The sequence below is a fragment of the Malaclemys terrapin genome, chromosome 2 (genome assembly GCF_027887155.1).
Source record: "Malaclemys terrapin pileata isolate rMalTer1 chromosome 2, rMalTer1.hap1, whole genome shotgun sequence".
NCBI classification, from domain to species: domain Eukaryota; kingdom Metazoa; phylum Chordata; order Testudines; family Emydidae; genus Malaclemys; species Malaclemys terrapin.
Window position 1 is genome coordinate 167,929,524 of NC_071506.1, and position 10,771 is coordinate 167,940,294.

Here is a 10,771-nt window from a genome sequence, read left to right on the forward strand (position 1 = left end):
TAGATCGGCCTTTGGTCTGACCCACCATGGCCGTTCCTATGTTCTTATGGACATGGAACTGTTGGGTTTTTTGGCATATCACTGCAATTGAAGTGGGAAGGGGTTAACTGGGCAGCTGTGGATGAAGTGAACTTTCAAAAGCACTCCAAAATTCAGTTTCTTCTTTTCTTTTTTTAATAACTGTGTAATGTGTCTGAATTTGGAGACATTGCTGCTTGCAGTGAAATAAAAAATTAAATCTGTCCTTTTTAGTCCTGACAACATAAAAAGTGCTAGAAGAATGTAGTACACAGCAGCCATTATTGAATCCACGGAAGGACCTGAGTAAATAAATCCCCCAAACACCAGCTTTATATGCCACAGGTTTCCAAAGGAAATATTTGCAAAAATATATATTTCTGCTTTTCTTTTTGTGATTGGTATGTGACACTGCTATCTATGGAGCCTGGGAAGATACTATGAAGTGAATGTGTAATCATTCCTCAGTGTGCTGACTATAGGCTTCTCTTTCAAAACAAGAACAACATTTCCCTTTTTACATATGTGTGTTTTTGTATAGGTGTACCATCTGAGTGGAATTACTGAAGCAATTTGTAAATGAGAAAATGTATGAAAGAGAAGTAAAGATCAGTGAACAACAAACAAAACCAAACAAAAAAGAGAGAGTGCAGTGCGAACACTACAGTGCCATGAAGTGCATTCCTGCTGTGCTTTGCTGTAATGTAATATGCAGCATTGTGCCAAGAAATCACAACTCTCCTGCATTGTGAAATCGCTAGTGTATCATATTATGCCAGGCAATCACTGCAGGGTTGTCAATGTTACACTGTACTGTACAATCACTGCTGTCTCATACCAGATATCTAAGCACTGCCATGTTATGTTGTGCAACCACTGCCCTGCCATTCTCGTCCATGCAATTACTTATTTGTTGTGTAATGACTGCACTACTATGTCATGTTGTCCAGTCACCACTGTTTTGCCATGCCATGCTGTGCAGTGCAATCCCTACTGCAACATGCCATTCTAGTATGTGTTTTGTCATGCAATCTCTGCTGTGCCTTGCCACACAGTCACTGCTGTACTGTTGTGTTGTGCAACCACTGCTGTGCTCTATAGTGCCTTGCACTCACTGTTGTGTTGTGCAATCATTGTATCATCAGTGCTGTTCGATTACTGCTTTTTATACAGAGAAGTTCAATGTTCAATTCAAAGTCAGCCAGAAAGTCCTATCAGTGTCATGAACAAAACAGTATAAATGCTTCTACCTATAAGGGGTATCAAGCAAAATGCTCTAGACAGAAGTCAGATTAATCACTGATAGCACAGCTCATAGTATTGATTAACAAGCTTGGCCAAACTTCTCTGTGGGCAAGTAACATTTTAGCCTTAAACCTTATTACCAGGACAGGGTTGTCTTGGTTAAAAATATGAAAAATAAGTTTAGCATCAGAAAATCAAGAAGCTCATGAACTAGTTTTCTCAAGATTTTCAGGAGTTGTTCTCTGAGGGGCAAGATATGCAGGGGGAAGAAAGGAGGAATGCAACTCCTGTACAGTGCAGAGACCTCCAGCGTATCAGCATATAAGGGGCAGGAGGGGTGAGAGATCCTCCACTGTGGAGATCAACACATATGGGAACTATGTAAGTGCCCTACATATCTACTTCAACCATCAGATTGATGTAACCTCAGCAGTATTCCAGGCCTGATCATAGGATGACCAGAGAGCAAGTGTAAAAAATCAGGAGGTGGGGGGGAGTAATAGGCACCTATATAAGACAAAGTCCCAATATCGGGACTGTCCCTATAAACTCGGGACATCTGGTCACTTTTACCTGATCAGGTGGTGGGGCATTCTTCCCCTCTTTCTCATCAGACACCTTCTCCAGGATCCACCCTGGCTACATGGCCCAGCATTGGGGTCTGAAATTTAGCCTTATAGAGTTCACTGCTCTGAAGAACAATTTGTATCCAATGTAGATTGATTAGAATAGGTAGTCTGATAAATGGCATTCACTCTCTACCACTTATTGTGTTTCTGTCAAGGATGGCTTAGATGGTAAATTAATTCTTATACTATACCAATTTCAATTTGATGCCCTTTCCTAAAAATGTACCCAGACCTTTTGGATTGATACACATCTCTTAAAATGAATGTCTTGGGAAATGAATCCCCTATTCTAGTGTTGTTCATAGAAAGACATTCTGCTTAAATTGATTTAGCTGTTTTCTCCCTTCCTCTGTTTCTAAACAAATAACTTTGATTTAACAACTAATAATATGGAGACTCTTTATCCATAACTGGATCAGTATCTTTAGAAAGTTAAAATAATCAACATTAATATATGGGGATTTAAAATGTGTCCACAGAGCAACTACTGATTGATAAAGAGGCCTACAATGCCATACAGCATGCACTGCTCATGTGAAATATATTATTGTTTATATGGCATTATTATTTAATTGTATTGTGGTAGCAAATAGATGCCATTGCCCTATTGTGCTAGTCACTGTACAAACATATAACAAAGAGACTGACCCTGTTATTTTAAATACATAACAAGCTGTTGACTCTGCTAGAAAACTGTACTTCTAGTGTGCTTTAATCTTCACTCGGTGGGGTAACCACATGACTGGAGCACTGTCATGGATGGGTATAAACTGTTCAGGAAGTATAGAGAAGAGGGGGGGAGAAAAGGTGGAGGAGTTGCACTGTATGTAAGAGAGCAGTATGATTGCTCAGAGTTCCGGTATGAAACTGGAGAAAAGCCTGTTGCGAGTCTTTGGGTTAAGTTTAGAGACAAGAGCAACAAGGATGATGTTGTGGTGGGTGTCTGCTATAGACCACCAGACAAGGAGGATGAGGTAGACAAGTCTTTCTTCGGACAACTAAGAGAAGTTTCCAGATCACAGACCCTCGTTCTCACGGGGGACTTCAATCACCCTGACATCTCTGGGAGAGCAATACAGCAGTGCACAGACAATTCAGAAAGTTTTTTGAGAGTGTTGGAGACAACGTCCTGGTGCAAGTGCTGGAGGAACCAACTACAGGCTGTGCGCCTCTTGACCTGCTGCTCACAAACAAGGAAGAATTGGTAGGGGAAGTAGAAGTGGGTGGCAACCTGGACAGCAGTGACCATGAGATGGTTGAGTTCAGGATCCTGACAAAAGGAAGAAAAAAGAGCAGAAGAATACAGACCCTGGACTTCAGAAAAGCAGACTTTGACTTCCTCGGGGAACTGATGGGCAGGATCTCCTGGGAGGCTAATATGAGGGAGAAAGGAGTTGAGGAGAGCTGGCTGTATTTTAAAGAAGCCTTATTGAGGGTGCAGGAACAAACCAGCCCAATGTGCAGAAAAAATAGCAAATATGGCAGGCGACCAGCTTGGCTTAACAGAGAAATTTTCAGTGATCTTAAACATAAAAAGGAAGCTTACAAGAAATGGAAACTTGGACAGATGACTAGGGAGGAGTATAAAAATATTGCTCGAGCATACAATGGTGTAATCAGGAAGGCCAAAGCACAATTGGAGTTGCAGCTAGCAAGGGATGTGAAGGGTAACAAGAAGGGTTTCTCCGGGTATGTTAGCACCAAGAAGAAGGTCAGGGAAAGTGTGGGACCCTTACTGAATGGGGGAGGCAACTTAGTGACAGATAATGTGGAAAAAGCTAAAGTACTCAATGCTTCTTTTGCCTCGGTCTTTAGAGACAAGGTCAGGTCCCAGACTGCTGCACTAGGCAGCACAGTATGGGGAGGAGGTAAGCAGCCCTCAGTGGTGAAAGAACAGGTTAAGAACTATTTAGAAAAGCTGACATGCACAAGTCCATGGGGCTGGATGCCATGCATCCAAGGGTGTTGACAGAGTTGGGTGATGTGATTGCAAGACCCATTGGCCATTATCTTTGAAAACTTGTGGTGATTGGGGGAGGTCCCAGATGATTGGAAAAAGGCAAATATAGTGCCCATCTTTAAAAAAGGGAAGAAGGAGAATCCGGGGAACTACAGTCTCACCTCAGTCCCTGGAAAAATCATGTAGCAGGTTCTCAGGGAAACCATTTTGAAGCACTTGGAGGAGAGGAAGGTGATCAGGAACAATCAACATGGATTCACCAAGGGCAAGTCATGCCTGACCAACCTGATTGCCTTCTATGATGAGATAACTGGCTCTGTGGATATGGGGAAAGCGGTGGACATGATACACCTTGACTTCAGCAAAGCTTTTGATATGGTCTCCCACAGTATTCTTGCCAGCAAGTTAAAAAAATATGGATTGGATGAATGGACTATAAGATGGATAGAAAGCTGGCTAGATCGTTGGGCTCAATGGGTAGTGATCAACGGCTTGATGTCTAGTTGGCAGCCAGTATCAAGCGAAGTGCCCCAGGGATTGGTCCTGGGGCTGGTTTTGTTCAACATCTTCATTAATTATCTGGATGATGGGATAGATTGCACTGTCAGCAAGTTCACAGATGACATTAAGCTGGGGGGAGAGGTAGATGCGCTGGAGGGTAGGGATAGGGTCCAGAGTGACCTAGACAAATTGGAGGATTGGGCTAAAAGAAATATGATGATGTTCAACAAGGACAAGTGCAAAGTCCTGCACTTAGGACAGAAAAATCCCATGCACTGCTAAAGGCTGGGAACCGACTGGCTAAGGGGCAGTTCTGCAGAAAAGGACCTGGGGATTACAGTGGATGAGAAGGTGGATATGAGTCAACAGTTTGCCTTGTTGACAAGAAGGGTAATGACATATTGGGCTGCATTGGTAGGAGAATTGCCAGCAGATTCAGGTAAGTGATTATTCACCTCTATTTGGCACTGGTGAGGCCACATCTGGAGAATTGTGTCCAGTTTTGGGCCCCCCACTACAGAAAGAATGTGGAGAAATTGGAGAGAGTCCAATGAAGGGCAATTAAAATGTTTAGGGGGCTTGGGAACGTGATTTATGAGGAGAGGCTGAGGGAACTGGGCTTATTTAGTCTGCACAAGAGCAGAGTGAAGGGGGATTTGATAGCACCCTTCAACTACCTGAAGGGGAGTTCCAAAGAGGATGGAGTTAGGCTTTTCTCAGTGGTGGCAGATGACAGAACAAAACCCCACTTCTTTAGATGCATGGAGTGAAAATTACAGATACAGGCATAAATACACTGGCACATGAAGAGAAGGGAGCTACCGTAGAAGTGGAGAACCAATGCTGACAAGGCCAATTCAGTCAGGGTGGATGTGGTCCACTTCCAATAACTGATGAGGAGGTGTCAATACCAAGAGAGGGAAAATTGCTTTTGTAGTGAGCCAGCAAACTCCCAGTCCCTATTCAAGCCCAAATTAATGGTGTTAAGTTGACACAATAGACTCTAAGAGTTCAGAGTCATTGGGTATACTGTGGTATGATCTATGTTTATTAGTGTTTTATACACTTCCACTGATATCAGTTTTTCCTATTTTCTTAACTACCAAAAACTAAAGCAAAAAACAAACAAAAAATCCACAAAAATCCATAATCCATAAAGTAATATTAGATCTTGATTTAATGCAATGATGGCAAAATTCAGAAGGTTCTTTTCTTAGGTTCGTAAAATAATTTTTAAAGTTTATTTGAACTCATCCAAACCTTTTTGATCTGGAAATTGGCATGTAAATTTTATTAATGCGATGTTTTCTGTGGAATTTTCTGCAACTGTTGATTGAATTGGAAGGAAATGTTGCAAATGTATATATTTGTTGATATTTTGGGTTTCTTTGACTTTTTAGTCCCAGCAAAAGTCTTGAGGTTGTCTCATTTCTAAACCACAAAATGATGGAAATTCATAGCTAAAACAACCTTAGCTCTCTCCATTGCAGAATATGTGCTTATGTGGCACTTAACATCATTCACTGATCTCAAGCTCCTGTAATGTCAAAGTGCAAGAGCGTGAGCTAAGCCTGAAGTCACAGCTTTCGCTGATGCTCTTATTGATTATTTTCATTACTTTAAAACCTATAGATTTAGTACATAGGTTTTTTGCATCCAATATATAAATAAATACAAAAAATGTCAGTGCATCATTAAGATAAAATTTAAAAAATGCAAAAGTTAAGGTTGTTAGAACAACATTACACAGTCACTTTTTATACAGGTGTGGTATTTTCTAATTTTGTTTCTGATTCTGTAGGTATTTTAATATATTTAGGCCAGGCTTGCATGGATGCACCAGAGAAGGAAAAGGTTTAGGGAGAATCCTCCCAGTATATCTTTTAAAAGACGGACATGGTTTATAGCAAAGGAGATTTAAGTTAGATATTAACAAAAACTTTCTAACTATAAGGATGGTTACATTCTCAAATAGTCTTCTAAGGGAGATTGTCGAATCCCCATCACTAGACGTTTTTAAGAACAGGTTGGACAAACACCTGTCAGGAATTATCTAGGTTTACTTGGTCCTGCCTTAGTGCAGGGTGTTGGACTCAATGACTTCTCAAGGTCCCTTTCAGACCTACATTTGTATGATTCTATAATAATTTGGCTGCAAGAGTTTAGGTGTAGAGCTGGCCGGAGGAGGACTAATATGTTTCATGGCAACTTCCGAGGTTGTGAAATTTCATTCCACATTTGAAGGAAATCCATCCCATAAACCTTTTGATGTTGCCACAAAAAATGGAAGTGTGTCAAAATGTCAGTTTTCAGACCAAAACCTGAGGTTTTTTTTTTTAAATAGGGAAGAAGGTGTGTGTGTGTTGGTTTGTGCACTGGCTGGGATATGGAAGACACAGATTCCAGCCCCTTCTCTCTCTGATTCAGAGTAGAGTTTTTCAGTTCAGACCAAACTCTATCAAGCAAAGCAATCCTGAAGTTGGGACTCCCACATCCTAGGCTAGTGCCCTAACCACCAAACTATGGAGTGTAAGGGGCTCTCTTTCTCCACCAATCCCTTTCTGACTAAAACTTCATTGAAACGTTTAGGCATCCATGAAACATTTCAGCTTAGATGAAACAGCATGCAAGTTTGCTGAAAATGTTCTGAACAGTTTTGCTTAGGAGCCTGAGGGAGTAGGAAGAGGGGTAAATCAGTTGTCACTGTTCCTGAGGAAGCTTCTGGGTGAGAGAGAATGGACTAAAAAAAATAGCTGTCCATGGGGAATCATTGAATCATTGTTTCTTGTGGAGTCCCCAGGGATCGATACCAGGGGGACTCCACAAGAAACAATGATTATATCCTATTCAACATTTTCAACGATGATCTGGAAGAAAATAAAAATCACTGTTAATAAAATTTGTGGATGACACAAAGATTGATGGAGTGGTAAATAATGATGAGTACAAGGCACTTATAGAGGCTGAACTAGATCATTTGGTAAGCTGGATCATTCAAACAAAATGTGTTTTAATACAGCCAAATGCAAAATTATACATCTAGGAACAAGGAATGCATATCACACCTACAGTATGATGGACTGTATCCTGAAAGCAGTGACTCTGAAAAGAATTCAGAGGTCATAGTGAACAAACAACTGAACAACAGCTCCCAGTACAATACTATGGCAAAAAGGTCTAATGAGATCCCTGGATGTATACACACGAAAGCAGTGAATAGAACTAGGGAGGTGATTTCACCTTTGTATATGGCATTAGTCAGACTGATACTGGAATACTGCATACAGTTCTGGTGTCCACATATTAAAAAAGGATGTTGAAAAATCGGATACAGTGCAGAAGAGTCACACAAATGATTGCCTTATACTGAGAGACTTAAAGAGCTCTCTTTAGCTTATCAAAAAAGTGGATTAAGAGGTAACTTGATTACACTGTGTAAGTACCTTCTTCACAGGGAGAAAATGCTGGATTCTAAAGAGTTTGTTTAGGTAGCAGAGAAAGGCATAACAAGAATCAGTGGTTGGAAGCTGAAGTCAGACAAATTCAAATTAGAAATTAGGCACAATTTTTTAACAATCAGGGTTACTAACCATTGAAACAAACTACCAAGGGAAGTGGTGGATTCTCCATCTCTTGATGTCTTGAAATCAGTGGATGCCTTTCTGGAAAATATGCTTTACACAAACACAAGTTATTGGGCTCAATACAGGAACAACTGGGTAAAATGTAATGGCCTGTGATATACAGGAGATGAGACTAGATGATCTCATTGTCCCTTCTGGCCTTAAACTTTCTGAATCTATGCATCTATCCCACCCTGTAGTGTGCATTGACAAATGCCAGTAGGGCAGCTATGTGAGTGAGCACAGGCTACACCTTTCACAATGTCTTCACCCTTCATGTTTTTCCCCATCCCCTCCCTCAAAGCTCCTACTCTAAGATTTTCAAAAAAAGGGAACCTAAAATTAGTCTCCTAAATCTATACTTAGACAACTAAATAAGCAGCCTGATTTTGACAGAACTGAGCACCCAGCCACTCCCAGTGAAATCACACAGTGTATCTGTGATGACTGCATCTTGGAAATGAAAAAAGACAGAACGTTAACGTATTGAAATGAAAAGTTAAAAAGTGCATGATAATGTAAAATGGAGAAAAAATTGTGGGCATGCCTTAAAAGTTAAGAGATTCACAATCTTCCTTGCCTGTTATTTTTTTCTGGCCCTATTGTCAGTGTTTTGGGGAAGGATATTTTAAGATTTGTGTTTCAATGAGACACGAAGGGCCTGATTCTGATCCTACTTAATCATTGAAATTAAAAAATATACAGTGTAAAACTAACATGAAATCAGAATCATGCTCAGAATCTCTCCTACTATTCAAACTGTTCCAGTATCCAGTAAGGAAATGCCCCTTGTACCTGACTGGCTCTGGGTAATGTGCACTATGATATCAGAATGCACAAGGCTTCATTATGGGCTTAAATAAATAAAGATATACCTATCTCATAGAACTGGAAGGTCATCAAGTCTAGCCTGCTGCCTTCACTAGGCAGGACCAAGTACTGATTTTGCCCCAGATCCCTAAGAGGCCCCCTCAAAGATTGAACTCATAACCCTGGGTTTAGGTAGGCCAGTGCTCAAACCACTGAGCTATCCCTCCTCCCCTTGCACTGTATACCTAGAATTGTGTTTTTCAACTGAATATATCTTTATTAATATCTATACTTTTTTGTTTGTTTGGGTGTTTTGTTTTAAATTTAAGAAAGGTCATTAGATACTGAGTTTGCTTTTTCAAAACTCAGCCATTAGTAAGATAGTTTTGTAGGAAGGAAATGATTAAAATTTCTTTTAAGTATTAAGAATTTATTTCATTTTTTCCTGCATCCTCATCACTCAAAATGTGTGGGGATTTGGTCAAACTCCTCCTCTCTATGAAAAAGAACTGCGTACGAACACCAAAAATGAAAAATTTCAGGCAGGAATGGGAACATTTCTGAAAGTTATGCGCCTGTGAAAATAATGGTTCATTATGAAATTCAGTATCCCTAATTAGAGAACTCCCTATCAATGACTGCACAAAGTAGGTTGAGTCAGATGAGAGGGCCTAGACCAGGGGTGGGCAAACATTTTGACCTGAGGGCTACATCTTGGTATGGAAATTGTATGGTGGGCCATGAATGCTCGCAAAATTAGGTGTGAGAGGCGGTGAGGGCTCCGGCCTGGGGTGTGGGCCAGAAATGAGGAGTTCAGTGGGCAGGAGAGGGCTTTGGGCTGAGGCAGGGGGTTGAGGTGTAGGGGGGATGAGGGCTCCGGCTGGAGGTGCAGGCTCTGGGGTGGGTCTGGGGATGAGAGTTTGGGGTGCAGGAGGGTGCTCCAGCCTGGAACCAAGGGGTTTGGAGGGCAGGAGGGGGATCAGGACTGGGGCAGGGGGTGTGGGTGTGGGAGGGGGTCAGGGGTGCAATCTCTGGGTGGCACTTATCTCAAGCAGCTGCCAGAAGCAGCGGTGTGTCCCCCCTCCAGCTCCTACCCGGACGCGCAGCCAGGCAGTTTTACACACTGCCCCATCCGCAGGCGCCGCTCCTGCATCTCCCATTGGCCATGGTTCCTGGCCAATAGTTGTGGGGGTGGCGCTTAGGGTGGGGGCAGCATGCGGAGCCCCTTGGCTGCCCCTACGCATAGGACCCAGAGAGGGGACATGCCGCTGCTTCCAGGTGCCACGCAGAGTTCTGGTTAGAGTGCTGGAGTAGGGCAAGCCCCGGATCCTGCTTCCCGACGGGAGTTTAAAATGTCTGAAGGGCTGGATGCAGTCCCCAGGCTGTAGTTTGCCCACCCCAGCATAGACTCTTCTCTCTGGGAAACACAACGTCAACATATCACATATTTTTACCAAAATATTATCGCTCTGATTTGATAGTCTTTCAGGGGGAGAGTTGCAGACCCCCCTTATTTCTCTGCACTGAAGTGGGCTGCATAGTATTCAGAACAAATTTTTGGAGTGTGAGTGATGTTAAAGGTTGTGGAGCCTGATTCCCACTAACTATCATCTTGGGTACCCTTTACACTAGTGCAAAGTGAGTGCATAGTGGGTTAAAATTTTTACCTTAGCACCTAGGACCTCTAGTCATGGCCCAGGACTCCATTGTGCTGGGCATTGTACAAACACAGAACAAAAAGACTGTCCATGCCCCAAAGAGCTAAGTAAATTGCTACCAAATTAGAATCTCTCCCTGGCTCATTCTGGTGGTAGTGGTTTTATACATAAGAGTCACATAAAAAGATATATAAAAGTCCACAGAGAATCAAGCCTTGTGATTTAATCATTAGATTGTGCAGAATGTGTGATGATCATGGTGATCCACATAATATTCTCAAAGCCGGTTCAGTGTTTGGAAGAGAGAATGGTAGTGAAGTGATCTTT